Source organism: Camelus bactrianus, chromosome 26, assembly GCF_048773025.1.
Source record: "Camelus bactrianus isolate YW-2024 breed Bactrian camel chromosome 26, ASM4877302v1, whole genome shotgun sequence".
NCBI classification, from domain to species: domain Eukaryota; kingdom Metazoa; phylum Chordata; class Mammalia; order Artiodactyla; family Camelidae; genus Camelus; species Camelus bactrianus.
The window spans coordinates 20,337,856-20,353,242 of NC_133564.1; the positions used below are offsets into that span (position 1 = coordinate 20,337,856).

At 36.4% G+C, this 15,387-nt stretch overlaps 1 protein-coding gene across 2 annotated transcripts in view; it reads right to left on the minus strand.

Annotated features, from left to right (window-relative positions):
• The window catches only part of MICU3 (mitochondrial calcium uptake family member 3), an 81,611-nt gene that overhangs the window by 53,206 nt on the left and 13,018 nt on the right, over positions 1-15,387 (minus strand). The window lies entirely within an intron of this gene.

Genomic DNA, 15,387 nt, shown 5'->3' on the forward strand with positions numbered 1-15,387 from the left:
AGTAGACAATTTTTAATAACCATATAATATTACATAGTAAATATTTGTAGCATAACACAATTAATGAATTCCATGTGGTTGACTACTTAGGTAATTCACAGTAATTTACTATTGTAGAACAATGTTATAATGACCAGCCTTGAAAATATTCAGATACAGCTACAAATATTTCCTTGGGATAAATTCCTAGGAGTAGACTTGATTGGTCAAACAAAACCATTTCATACATATTATCAAACTGCCTCCAAGGATTTTACAGCAATTTATACGACTATCAACAATATAAAAATTATATTTTCAACACATTTCATAAGGTTATTTTATATTAGAAAAAAATCCTTACTTAGGATAACAAACTTAATCTCTTTATTATCTCTTCATGTATATTAAGTCATAATGCAAATTGTGTACAAACTGTTAAACTTATTTAAACATCTAATATCTTGAGAAGTCCTACTAAAACAAACCATAAGAACCTTCAGTAAGGAAACTACATTTTGTATTTCTAAGTTACACCTTATTATATGAAAAGCCAAGCAAAATGAGTCAGTTTTTTCCCACTATTTTGAAGACTAAGACTTTTCAAAACATTACACAAGTAGTCAAATAAAAAATTAAAAAGAAAGTTTTTAATGGCATAGATAACAGGGAGAACACATAGTCTCCGCCCTTAGGGAGTAGACAATTATCTATGTTGGAGAAGCAAAACACTAGTTGGAGAGACAAAAGGTACAAACATGGAAAAGGGAATGAGTCAAGTTAGAGTAAACAGAAGAAAAGCACAACAGACTGAGGTTAATAAGAAAGCTTCAGGAAGAAGAAAATATGAATTTTAATGTCAGGAAGAAATATGAGCATTCTAGGTTGACATGGCATATTTGAAAGATCATCTTCCTGGAACAGAAGATTTGCATTCATGGAAAAGGACAGGTAAACTGATAGCAGTCTCTGAATGCAAGACTAAAGCACTGGAATTTAATCTGACAGCAAACAAATGGCCTCAGGAGATTCTTAAGTGGAGTAATGACACAAAGAAAATGGTGCTTTAGAAAGATAAAGCAACCTGGTACCAGAGATAAGCCAGCTCGGTAGTGTATTAATAACAATACTCAGGTAATCCATTTGTATTGGGGAGTTACTTTGGCTCTACCATGGGTAGGAGACAGTCACTCAATGACAATAATCGGCAATAATCTCCCTGAATACTCAGGAATCAATCTAGCATCTTTTTTTTTCTTTAATCTATCATCTTAAGTCCCCTTCCACACATACATTCCACGGGTTTCTTCTTCCTCTCAGGACAGGGAGAACAATCTTGTCTGTGACCACAGTTTACTTTTCTGCTTTCTTCTTGCTAAGCCATTTCCTTGGGTTTAGGTGGCCCCAAACAATCATGACTCAACTCCACTGAATCTCCTGGAGGACCACCCAATGTGGAGTTGTTTTTGCACCACAATCTGAAGTCATGCCTCGGTCTCACATCCTGAACCACAATTTTTGCCCGTATTTCCCGTGACCTAATATGGACTTGATCTGTGACTTCTGCGTCTACCCTGGTGCTGCCATTACTGCTCATGAGATGCCTGTGTTTTCTCATCAAAGCTTCACCCTTTAAGCACAGTCTGTCGTTTGTCCCAGTTTGTGCCGAACCTGCTTGACCACTGCAGCTTGGAATCTGATCCACTTTCTATGAGCTAATGCTGACAACTCCTCCTTCTCCTTAACTTCAACTAATGACCGATTAACAAAGCCTGTTGTTTTTGAATTTCTCACACCCACCCACTGCTACTACCTTTGTTTAGCACTCACTACTTCCCTAAAATTTTATAGTAATGGCCAATTGTTTTTTGCCTCTAATCCATCCTATATTGAGAGAAGGTAAGAAGAAACAGGCAGAACTGTGGGACAATTTGTATTCTTTAACCACCCAAGTAAGGGTATCAGAAGAAATCTGAGTTAAAGGTTTTCATTAAAACTCCACTATATATATGAGTTCTACCTCTCATTGCCTTAGCAAAAGCACCTATCATTTTTGATGATGGCGTTTGGTACCCACTGGTCTATTTATCACCTTAAAAGGTGCGAGGAGGAGTGTGGGAATAGTTTGTGTCCCAGACAAAAAAATATATATATATATCCTAAAAAAGAAGAATATGATTTATGTATAAAAGAGATAACCAGAGCCTGGGTGCCTAAAAGGGCTTCCTGCTACTGTAGTCGTGTTGCTTCCTCTATCGCCTCTGCTCAATTTAGTGTAATAAATCACATAGCGTAATAATACACGTTGGCACGGCTCACATGAACCAAAGACTGGTAGAAAGTAAAAAACAATTTTCCCATGATATCACCGTAAGCTGGCCTAACCCTAAAGCACATTAGTTATCATCACCTGCGAGGGGTGGGCTCTTCTGGCAGCAGAATGGGATGGAATGGAGAGCAGAAGAGGAAATCAACACTTGGGTCAGATTTTATATTTTCTATTCCCTTCCACTCACTGATTTGTCTCTTCTTACTCAAATATCATACTGCTTTAATTGCTATAGCTTTTGATTATGTTTTTGACATTAGGTAAAGCAAGACTCCATCTTATTGTCAATCTTTAAAAATACTTGTGGTGATTGATATGTAATTTTCTCTTCTAAGTGAACTTTGAAATCAATTGTCCAATTCTGTTTTAAAAATCCCACTGATATTTTGTTTGGGAAGACACTGAACTCTGGTGTAATTTAGGACAACTTGATTTTTCCCAACTGGAAACAAGGATGTCTATTTATTCAGGTCTTCAACTATGTCTTTCAGTAAAGCTTTACAGTTTTCTCACATTAGTTTTAAATATTTTTGGTAGATATACTCATTCATTTCATAGTTTCTGTATAATTGTGAATGGAACCTTTTATTCCTATTACATTTTCCATTGGTTATTTCTGATGAATGGGAAAGCTACTGATTCTAGTATATTTGCTCTGTATCCAACTAAACTTATTACAGTCCTTCATTAATCTTAATAACTTTGTTCTTGGATTTTCTAAGTAGATAATCACAAGTTTTTTCAAAATAGTGACAGTTGTAGCTCTTACTTTTTAATATTTATACTTCATTTTCATTGTCTTGATTACTAAAGGTTTAAATTTCTGAAAATGATGTTGAATAGTATGAGTAACATTAAGCATTCCTGTCTTGTTCCATGGTTTGAAGAGAATACTTTTAATGAACTGCCATTAAATGAAATGTTTGCTATTGGTTTTGACAATTATCTCCTACCTTAAATCAGGAATGGGTGTTTACCTAGTCTCCTTTGTTCACTGGAAATAAATGAGTTTAGAGTTAGAATGGCCTTTAGAAATCATTTGGTCCTCTTGTTTCTTTACCATTCTACCAGAATAACAACATAAATATGGCTCCCAAACAAAAATTAAAATGTGTTGGGCAAGTAAAAGCATAAACAGAAACCCCCAAATAAAAACTCAGACAATATTGGACAAAACTATATTATTTACATTCTCTTTTAACTATTTTTAGCTTCAAAGATGAATATTTAACATCAACTAATGAGCTAATGTGAATTCATTCAGTCATTCAGCAGACACTTGGTGTGTGCCTACTATATACAAATGAATTCATTATAGAATAGTCAATTGAAAGATTACTTACTTTATCTAAAACTGTTTCAGAAACAAATACTGGTTTAATCACACCTAAGGACTTTCAAACCTTTCAGTAGTCTACATGCTTCTTTCTCTGTAGTTTACGAAGAGACTACTTTCTTAATGAATGCTCTAATGTCACAGATGAAGAATTTTTTTTTTACTGTGGCATAGTTCTAACCATGTTAAACTTTACAGTGTTTTGGAGGTTGACAAGAAGCAGCGAGTGATCCATGAAGTTCAGCTGAGGACACCTGACCTGACCTACCAGAATCTCTGAGGAAGGGGACAACTTCAAGCCAGTAGACCACTAAAGGTCAGAAGGAATTCAGACCTTTAAAAGATTCAGCTTTGCTTTTGAACGTTCCAAAGTTTAAAAAAGTCTAAACCGTCTGAAATTTGAATATCACTATGATGAACATTCAGAACAAGAACCAATACTTAAAGGTGGAAAATGATATTCAAACTGGTTTACTAATCCTCTTGGCAATGACAGTGATCTTGTATCATGTTAATGTTCTGAGCCTTTTAAAAAACAAATACAGCCATTTCCCTCAAGCACAGTGGCATGAATCTGTGGGTATAATCCTTAAATTACAAGGAGCAGGTCAAGTATACCTGTATTCACTAGCCAATCTACTTATTTTAATACCTTTTTTGCTTATGTAATCTATCTTTTAAAAGTTAACTTCTAAAACCTAAAATTAACCTAAACATCTTTCATTAATAAGTAGTTTCTGTAAATGATATTTTTTGTATTACAATTGCCAATATAGTTAAAACTCATCAGTAAGCATAACATACCTAAAGTAAATGGGTAAATTAACCTGAAAGCAAAAATCTCTAATTATATACCTTTAGCTGTTAAAACATTAATTGCTAAAATGAAAATCTTTTTTATCAATCCAATATTATGTACCTAAAAAATAAGCCTTTCAAAAGTGGTAAAGTGTAACTTGTGAACTGCACAGAAGAGACTGACAGGAGTTATACATGTTGATTTAAAAAATTCCTAATTTCTATAGGATGACAGTCAAATTAAAAAACACGTATTTGAGAAGTTGAAGAAGTGACAGCCTTTAAATTGTTAAGAAATATTAAAGAGAAAAGCTGTAGACTTATAATGGCTACAAGGAGAAATAGTCTCTAAGAGGCTGGAGGGTAACAAAAGTACAGGTGGAGCTGAAGACTGGCTAGCTCAGCTTCTAAGAATCTCTTTAAACATAATACAAAGTTTTCACGTTCCATCTTTTCTGCAGATGTCTCTTTAAAATGAGCTATAAGATGAAATCCTTTCTCTCCATGTACTCCTGCCTTTGTTTTGTTTGTTTGTTTTTAGTTTTTGTAATTATCAGCAGACCCACCGAGGAAGCTCTTAAATGCAGGACCACGGAAACATAATTTTTGTTGGGTAATAAGAAGCATGTCAAAGCATGGAGTATAGCTTACTAATTATCAATCTTAAAAATCTGCTCTAATTAAAATTTCTTAAGCCACTGAATGCAATTAATATTATTTGCACCTTGAATTCATGGTTTTCCTGGTTTTTATAAGAACTAGAGTCTTTACTATGAGAACACTGGTACTGAAATAGTGTCACTGATTTCCTCCTTCTCTAACCATCTGAAGTTGAACTAAGTACTCTTTGTAGTTGCTTAACATTAGTCTCTGGAACCAATCCTGTCCCTAGCTGGAGGTATCCAAAGACTTTAAGGCCAGGGATTTGGATGGTAGTGTCTGTCTTGTTCTGGGACCAGGAACTGAGCTCCTTATTTGATTCCAATCGTCGGAATCCATTCTTTATTTCCCAGTTTCAGTACCTGAGTTGCTACCTGTCCATCTGTGACGGAGATCTTCTCCTAATACTTCAGTGGCTCCCTGGAACTACAGTGCATTTGACCTCCCTACTCCAGTGCTCAGTGTTAAGCTGCTACTTACCAGGTCTCCTTGATGCTTCATTCTAGAATCCATCTGCTATAGAGATCTGCTAGTTATCATCAAATTCAATGGTTGTCTACAGCTAGAACTTCATGAAACCAACTAAGTTAACCCTAACCAAAGTCTAGTCCTAACCTGTTGATAAAAACAATTTCACTCTGTGCCTAGGATGAGCTCTGGGAACTGTAATGGTCTCTGAGCAAAGGCCAACTCTAGTAATATTTCAGATCAACTTCCATTTCCTGCTTAGCTTTTTACTTTCTCTGGAGGTAATCCTTGATACCTTTGCAGTTATTGCCAAGGAGATAATCTTTGCTCCATATCAAATGGTCAATGCGATTCTTTTACTCAGACTCTTAGGAAAGCAATCTGCAAGAAAACTTCTGCTGCCGCACCCTCTCTACTGTAGAAGATGCTACTCCAAATCAATCCTAATCAGTCACATCCCTTATAGTAATGTACCTACCTTAGACTTTGACATCACACCTTCTCAGAGTCAACCCTGTACCTTGGATAAATTCTAGTTATTTCCTTTATATATCCCTATTCTATCACTTGCTTTTCTATCACAACCCTATTCACACTGGGTTGCATGCATTTACCTGTTTACATTTCTGTTTCTGCCATTTAACCATGAATTTGCTAAGAGGGCAATATTTATTACTTTTGTAAGAATTTAACCAGTGATTAACAGAATGCCTGGCATATGTAAGAGGCTTGGTAAATGTGTGGATTAATGAATGCTTATGGATGAAAAGATAATTGACAACTGAGTAATAAAGAGGTAAAGGGCTACTGAGTGTAGGTCAGGTGGCAATGAAGGACAACCAGAAGAGAGGCCTCACTAGGAATTTAGACTGAGGTAATAAAAGAGAATCTAAAGCTTTAGTGAGGAGAGGACCAGAAGAGGTATAAATCACTTCTGCTCACATTCAATTACAGAGAACTTAGGTCTCACATGGCCAAACCTAGGTGCAAGAGATAACGGAAAATGAAGAACTGCGTAGCCACAATCCTAACAATTATGGGGGAAGAGAAGAGATTATGGTCAACAGCTTGCCGTCTCTGTCACAACAACTTAGGGTGACATCAAGGACCACAGAATATGAAGGACTAGGGAGAAATACGTTAGAATTATATATATGAAACAGACTCATGGACATAGAATACAAACTTGTGGTTGCCAAGGGAGCGGGGGGTGGGAAAGGACAGACTGGGATTTCAAAATGTAGAATAGATAAACAAGATTATACTGTATAGCACAGGGAAATATATACAAGATCTTGTGGTAGCTCACAGCAAAAAATGTGAGAATGAATATATGCATGTTCATGTATAACTGAAAAATCGTGCTCTACACTGGAATTTGACACAACATTGTAAAATGACTATTACTCAATAAAAAAATGTTTAAAAAAAGACATATTTGAAGATCATAAAAAAAGAATTACATATATGTTTAACAAAGACTTGGAGAGATTCACTTCTAAAACAAACGGCATCTGTAAGATTAAAAGCCTCATGGGAGGTAACACTTCTAAATAAACTTCACCAATTTTTCAGGAAATACTAAACTGCTGTGATTCACTTAGGCTGATAGTTTCACACATTTTATCCTCTGCATACTGTATCTTTCTTTCCAACGTCTTAGACACAGCCACTGTTGGCTTGAAATTTTATGCTGTTTGTACTTGTACTCTCTCTCGCTTTGTTTTTCCAAATTTGGCAAAATGCTGCTGTAACTCCTGACCTTTTCACAAAATACTGCAGTAAGATTAAGAAAACATTGGATCTGGTCCTTCATCTTAAATGTTGAGAGATATCGAGTGTAAACAGATGTTTTCTGCTTCACCTCCACAAACTTACCCACTTATCTAGGGGAGGTGGAACAGTCATTACTGTCCTATAGTTTAATTTACAAAAACTGAATCGAACCATTTACACGTAAAAAGATCACGGTCTTCAAATTTTTGCTCTATTACTATACAACTTAGCTATTCTTAAACTAAATTTGGTGACAGATTACTATCCTCAAAATAGCTAATTAAAATAACTAAAAACTCAAAATTCTAAGTAATAGAAACAAAATATAAAATTACCTGAAAATTAATATACATATATACAAACTTAAGTTTTAAATTCCAACAACTTCATTTCTTTCATTAATAAAGTACAATCACTCTGAAAATAAAGTATTATCAAACTTCAAAATAATGAAACTAATAGCACGTGTGATTTTGACAAACATAATCTATTACATGTAATACAATTCTGATTTCTTGGCTTCAGGTGGGTATAGTCTAACTAGATAAGTTAACTTTTTCTATAGTACTATTTTTCACCAGATAGGAAAATATAGATATTGTAATTAAAGATAAGGTATCACTGTAATATTTTTAGACGTTGCAAATTTGGTTGAGAAAATGGAATTTTTCATATCAAAAAGATCTTGCAAAACTGCTATTGAAAATCTATCCAGAATGGATCTCAGAGGTGGCATATAAATTTACTCACTTGTAAAGCATAAGGTGTCACAGCAGAAAAACGAAATGACAGAAATCTAGTGGTAGAAGACTTTAAATTTGCCTTTCACTTTACTGCTTTTAGGAAATTACATTTTACACCTTCTAGGGAATTTTTTGGGGGGAATTGCTGAACATTATTTTCAATATTGCTAAAAATGTTTAGGGAATCTTTCTAGCTTTAGAAAACCATTTTTTCTGTTTTACTGAGAAAAAAACACTCTTCATTCTAGCTCTTTAATCACAGTTTTGTTACTTACAAAAATGGAATATACACATGTATATATACATGGAAATAAAAATTTCAAGCACACCTATAAAATAACATACATAACTTAATCATAAAAATAAGTAATGGTCATTTTCAGGGAACTCTGTGAATCTTCCAAGTCATGTTGACGTAAGTAAGATGAGTGGTTTTAAGAAGTGGTAGAAATGATAAAAGTTACATTTTAAAATTACCTCATCTTTCCAAAAGAAATAAAAATATTATATCAATGCAATTATCTTCTCTGGAATTTCCAAACTCAGACCTTTGCAACTAGTACTTAGATGTTACTTCTTAAGGTAGTGAAACCAGGGCCTCAGGCAACAGAATACATCATTATCCTCCTTATGAACAACAGAAGGCAAAGGTTCACTGCCAAGGCACAGTCTCATGTTACTTCAGGTCAGCAATTCAAAAATTTACTCCATGGTGGGGTCTGGTTTTCCCAGGAAGGCAAGATTAAATGCCAGATAGAGGATTCACTAGTTGACAATTAGAGAAACCGATGCCTACAAGCTGATAGTACACTAAAAAGGTAACTTGAAACAATTATATCAATTATCTGATCACCACATAATGCATTACCTTTTAGCAGCTGAGAAATAGAGACATGAGAATAAAGAAAAGAAGGAGGAAAAATAAAAACCATTTGTATTCACCAAAATTATTTAGATTACTCATCCTTATTAGCTTCTTGTGAAAACATTTTTTATTAAATCAAATCAATACTAGTTTTTAAAAGTAAAGAATGATTAAAAAATGTATTTGATTTCATGCAGGAAGTTGAACATTCGGTATTAGGCCCTACCTGATATTGGCAACTGTACCAACATTTTTATAAAACAATAAAGAGTAAGTATTGTTTGAATATAGTTCTCTACTTCATATTTTTGGGCAAGAATCTAATGAGCTGTCCATGACATTCTATTCACATCTATTTTTATTCTAGCTAAAAAGATGTTCATGGAAGTATTACACTTGGCTTTCTCATTTGGCTTCAGGCTTATTTAAAAGCTCTAAGAAGATAAAAGGGGTAATGTTTTCTCTGCTTGTTGGGTGGTCGAAAGGTTAAACATCAAATTCTCAGTGTGGGAAAATCCCCAAGTCCTCTAGGTGAAACGTTTTGATGCTTAGTACATGTATCTATATGGAAATACACACAGCTGAAGACCAGCCAATAAGCATTTCCCTTGCTTAGGTCAAATAGGAAAAAAAAGTAACTGACCACTTATTTTAAAGTCTCCATTTGAATTGTTCTATTAGCTTACATTATAAGGCTCTCTACAAGTTTACAAAGTATTTTCACATGTATCATCTCATTATCTGATATGAAGATAAGTGAAAGCATCTCTCTAAGGAGGCAGTAATCAGTGGTTTAATTTGTACAACTCATCTCTTCTTGCCTATTCAAGGACTCTCTGGCAATAACTTCCCTTGCCCTTCCTACCTCACTCTTTTCCTCTCTTCTACTACTTCCCTTCAGCACACACACACTTCTCCCATCTTGGGAAGCTTCCTGTCCCACTCTTCCAATGAGCCACCTTCGCCCCTCCCTGCCACTTCTCTCCTGCTCTTCCCAGCAAGGCTAGTGGAGAAGGCTGCCTGCACTTCCTGTCTTCGGTTTCTTCTGCTTCAGCAGTTCTCCCCTCCGCCACTCCACTCACACTGCTTGTCAAGGTCACTGGTGCCCTCCGTGCTGCTAAATCCAGAGGTCAATTCTCAGTTTTCATCTTGCAGCATCTAACATAGTTAAGAACTCTCTTTTCCTTGAAATAATTTTTCTTGATGTCCAAGACCACACTTTCCTATTTCCCTCCTATCCCCCCTGGCAGTTCCTTCCTGGTACTTTTGCTAGGACAGCCCTAGAGTCAGTTCTCGGACCTCTTCTCTTTTTTGAATCTACAGTTACTCCCTTAATAATCTCATCTGTCCTTTACATATTAAAAATATACTGACATATCCAAATTTATATCTCTAACTTTCCGCAAGAATACAAATCTCACAGAGGTGGGAGTTTTTGTGTAGGTTGTATGCTTCTGATTCCCCAGTGCCTAGAAGAGTTTCAGGCTTGTAGCAACCTCTCAAATATTTGCTGAATGAATGAGTGAATGTAGATGTAAAACTTACTCTAACTGTTAAATAATGATCCTCTTAAAAATGAAAGCATAATAGTAAAAAAATAATAATTATCTGGTACTAACAATGTAGCTGACTTCAGAAAATGTAGGGTGGGAAAAGTGATATAGTAAAACATGTCCAGCGATGTGTCTTTTGTGGAATAGGGAATTTTCTGATACTGATTTATATTGTTGAGTCTCAGATGTATATATTAAAAATGTATATATATGCTGTTAAATTTATATGTTAACTACTTGAAGACTAGAAATAGGACATTAAGGAAGAGAAACGATAATGAAAAAGAGGACCAGTCTAATGTCAGGTGATAAAGAAAAACAAATAACACACGCTCACATAATACAGCAAAAATGAATGCAAACATGTCCATAAACACAATAAGTATGACTGGGTTAGACTCCTTCATTAAAAATGAGCAACTCTCATACTGTGTTTTTTAAAAAGCTATAAATGTTCCTTACAAGAGTCAGAGTCAAACATTACTCAGAATGTTTGAAAATACATGGAATTAAGAACCAAAAGCATTATATGGGACAAAGAAAAATTCACCAAGAAGATATTACACACGTGAACAAAACAGCTTAAAATTCTATGATGGAAAAACTGTTAAAAGAATGTAACTTGATCAACTCACAATCATGGCTGAGATGTCAGCACTTCTCTACTAGAAATGGATAGGTTAAGTGGAAAAACCAAGTAAGAAAAAGGATCTGAGTAACAAAACAAATAAAGTTATTTTTAAAAAAAGCAAACAGAACATATATCAGCTCAATTTTACAGAAGAGTTAGCTTAGTCTAGAGTCTAGAGAGGACTTTATCAGGGCTACACAGACCGCAAATGAGTCTGGGACCAGAACCCAGGCGTCATGACACCCCATCCAGAGTTCTTCCACATTAGACAGCTTGGTATAATGAGATGAAAGTGCATGGGCTTTATAATTCTTCAGGCCTATGCTCAAATGCTAGCTTCAACACTTCCTAATCAGGTAAACTTGGGAAAAATCATCTCTGAACTTTAGCATTTTCACTGTAATGTGGACAAATAAATACAAACTCCGCAAACTGAAAACATTAAACAAAAACTGAATGATAACACTTCCTTCTCCCCTGCCCAATAGAATCAGTTTATGAAGTGTGTATTCTATTAAATCAGCAGGGTCCAGAAACAGCGTTTGGAAGCTCAGCTCCACAGATAAAATTTGGTAGCTCAGTACCTCCGCGTTGGAGGTTCTCTAAATATGTCCATGGTGACAAAACTATTCCAGTTGCCTGGCATTTCCTCGTGGCTCCCGTATGTGCTACTACCTTTCTCCGAATCTTCATGGCTCAGCTCCAAACATCTAGACTATACAATATATGGTATTCTATTTATTTCTTGAGAGTGATGGCTAACCCTTAATGACAAAATCTCTAGCTCTGCACTAAGCCACTGTCTTGTAGGCCTGGATGCATATCACTCCAAGATAGCTTTTCTAGATTACAACTGAAAGAAAGAAACACAACACACCATTAATAGTTTGGACTATTTTCCCCTAAATGAATCACCTTGAACTTACCTGTAATAAGCTAGTAACTAATAACAACTGTTTTAGTTAGCTGGGGCTACCACAACAAAGCACCACAGACTGGATGGCTTAAGTGACAACATTAATTTTCTCACAGTTCTGGAAGCTAGAAGCATAAGATCAAGGTGCCAGCAGGGTCAGTTTCTGGTGCGAGCTCTCTTCCTGGCTTGCAGATTGCCAGGTTCTTTCTATGTCCTCACATGACCTTTCCTCAGTGTGTGGGCACAGAAAGAAAGAGGGCAAGCTCTCTGCTGTCTCTTCTGATAAGAACACTAATCCTACCAGGTCAGGATCCCACACTTACGACCTCATTTAACCCTAATTACTTCCTTGGAAGCCTCACTGGGGGTTAGGGCTTCAGTGTATGAGTTCTGGGGAGACATAAAACATTCAGTCCAGAACACCAACCATAGAGTGACCCATCTGCCATTTTTCTCTACTTACTTACAGAGGGCTTTAAAATGTTCTGGCAGGTCATCCCCCTCAAGGTGGCATTTCATTCTCTGGAAGAACTTGATTATTTGGAGATTTCACTATGTACCCTTGTACCCTTTTGGATCATTTGTGAACAGCCAAACAAAAAGCATTAAATAAGATCAGTCTTAGATTCCTTGACCTACCTGTACCCCCGTGCAGAGGGCTCCTGCTTGCTAGTCACAACTTGACATTCCCTGCCCGCCAACTAGCACTGGCCTGCTGTACCTGAGCTGGCGGCAGGGCGGGGTGTCTGGCAGGCCAGTTCCGGCCCCTGGTTCCCGGTCTGCCAACACTGGCCCAATGACACCCCAGCAGGAGGCTTCCAGGTTGCCAGTCCGAGCTGGTGTGCCGGCAACTTGGAAAAGCTCTAGCTGTTCCAACGAAGCTGAATCCCAACCCAAGGAGGCAGCTGCCCTTCCCACTTCGCTCCTTCCAAGGGTTCGCTCTCTCAGCCCTAGGGTATTCCTTTTAATGTGAATTCCTTCTTGGTATCTAATCCCCTGTAAATAGTTAACAATTCTTTTCATTAAACTTTATCTGTTCAAATTACCGTGTGGTTCCTGTCTTGTGACTGGCCCCTGACTGAAGGAACAGACTGAAGATCCGCAGTGCTGCCTGAGGAATAAGCAGAACAGAGGCCCAGCAGAGTCAGAGAGAAGCCTCTTTGCCCGCAGGGTCACTGCCACCATCTTCTGGCGAAGAAGAAATGTGAGTAATTTCCAGCGGCAGCAGCACTGGCAGGGCAATGCAAGGCAGACTGGGAGCTGAAGCAATGATCTGACAAGTGGCCCAGTAACTTTGCTGCTATCCATACACAAAGTCCCTATTTAGCTACAATTAAAAAAAAATAGCTAACATATACAAGACCTTCCTATGTGTCTGGCTATTTTAAGCCCTCCTAATAATCCTGTAACGTAGGTACTACTACTGTCTCTACAAATGAGGAAAATGAGGCATGTAAAATTATTTAGCTTTGACAAGGCTCTTCAGTGAAGGAGTTGGGATTCCAATCTAGGGATTCTGACTCTACAGACCACACTCTTAACCATAGTGCTATATTAACCATTGTTTCTAGGATAAAAACAAATTTGATAAAGTAAAGAGAAACTCTACTAAAAGCCAGTGTTCTTCAACACTGCTATTAAAAAAGATAGCACACTTCGTAAGTTTTTATCTCTGAAAAAGGGAAACAAATATTTCAAAATGGTAACAATTATTAATTCTGAGCGGTGGTATATGATTCTCTATATTTTTTAACTTTGGCAAACGTAACTTTAAAAAGAGTACCAAAAAAGTACTAACAAAAGGTGTAACATTTTAAAAGTAATGAATCAATTCTCCATTTGTAGAAACTATTACTGAAAAGGATAAACAAGTTTTTAAAGATCACAGAATATTACCTCGTTTTGGCAGTTTATTCCCATCACACTGGCATTTAATTTTCTGAAAGAACTTAAATGTCACTTGAATAGAAATGAAAGCCAAAAAGGCATCATCTAGGACAAAGTTTATAAAACCAATGTCTTAATTTATAAAACAGATTTAAAAATTAAGTTTGGAGGAGATTAAGAGATGGGAACAAAATTAAAGCAACTACTAACAATAACCAAATAAGATATTAGAAAGAATAAAGTGATTTTGAGATTAATAAACTATACAGCTTAAGCAGACCTTACAGATTCAAATCAATGACCCCAACCTATGACATTTCATAGATGAAAGATGTCCCTAAAAGGTTAAGGGACTTAGTTACTGTCACAGAGACAGACAGTGGCAGAGAACTAGAACTGAACTTCTTTACACACCATATCTCATTTGAGAAATAAACATTTTAAAAGGCATAATTAATACGTAGTCTTTAAATTAGCTCTGAAGGTTTTACACTTAAAAAGTATTGTTTGGAGATTCAGTTTCATCATCTAACAGAAAGTGTGAAATATTCCCGTCCAGAAAGTTACCTATGAAAGACAAAAATACTGATGCTCTAGGAAATAGAGTAAGTTCTTTACCAGCCCTCAAGACAGAACTGCAGAGTGTTTTATTTGCAGGAACCATAACAAGCTCATAAATACCCAGCAGATTACAGAGCACACATCTGAAAAATGGCTCTAGATCAGGTTCAAAGAGGTGATGACTATGGAGATTGAGGCCAGTGAATTTCCCCTACCACAAGGAAACAGTAAAGCTGGAGGTAAGAAGCAGATTCTCCTCAGGTTTTATCAAGGCAGTTCAGATTTATTTTTGCAGACTGAGATTTTTCTGAGGACTACCCAAGGATAGTATAAAATCTGCACATATAATGTTGTTTTGTGTGATACACACAGTTTTGATTAAAATTCCTATTTAAACTTGGGATGTTACCAGTTCTTACAATGAGAATTAAAATGCTAAGGGCATAATGTTTGAAGTAGTTGTAGAGGTGGTAGAGGAATATATTAATTGTATTAATGAAGTAATTAATCTTCTTAGGCATGCAGATAGAGTCCATTCCCAGTCTCACCTGTACCTAGATGTGACTCAGTTCAGGAAATGGAATGTGAACAGAAGTGACATGTGTCACGTCCAGGCCTGGCCCATAAAACCTTCCCATATGTGTTCCCCCCTCTCCCACCCACCCACCTCTTTTAGGCTAACTGGGATGTTGACACCCTGGAACCTTGAAAGCCACTTGTTGAAGATGGCAGAGTCACTATCAATTTGGGTCCCTAAATGATGGGTTTCCTCACCACCCCAAATCTATCAGGGAGAACTTAAAACATTCAAGTAGATGGCCCATCGAATAACCTAGACTCAAAGCCTCTGACTTCAGTTTCAAAATTCAAGGACAAAATTCTGTA